The sequence below is a fragment of the Gracilinanus agilis genome, chromosome 3 (assembly GCF_016433145.1).
Source record: "Gracilinanus agilis isolate LMUSP501 chromosome 3, AgileGrace, whole genome shotgun sequence".
Lineage (NCBI taxonomy): Eukaryota > Metazoa > Chordata > Mammalia > Didelphimorphia > Didelphidae > Gracilinanus > Gracilinanus agilis.
In genome coordinates this window covers 42,410,683-42,411,126 of record NC_058132.1, presented here as the reverse complement: position 1 = coordinate 42,411,126, position 444 = coordinate 42,410,683, and positions in this window count along the sequence as shown.

The following is a 444-nucleotide window of genomic DNA, read 5'->3' as shown; positions in this document are numbered from 1 at the left end:
AAATAAAAAAATCCCCTAAGTCTCTAACTTTGTAAAAAATACTTGATTATTTAAGTTTCTAATATGCAATTAAAGGCAGTTAGGAGGCTCAGTGGATAGGGCCAGGCCTGGAAATGAGAAATCCTGGGTTCAAATCTGGCCTTTGACACTTCCTAGCTGCATGACCCGGAGCAAGTCAATCAACCCCAATTGCCCAGCCCTTAATGCTCTTCTACCTGGGAACCAATACTTACTATTGATTTCAGGGCAGAAGGTAAGGGTTTTATTTTTTAAAATAAAATAAACAATGCTTCACTCTCATTAGTCAATATTTATGTAAAAAATATGGCTGCTAGCAAACATTTCAATAGCTCTATTTTGCATCTCAGAAAGAATGTATTAAGTTGAAAAGCCAGCTTGTCATAAACAGGTTCCACGTTTCACAAAAGCAAAGCAACAACTCAC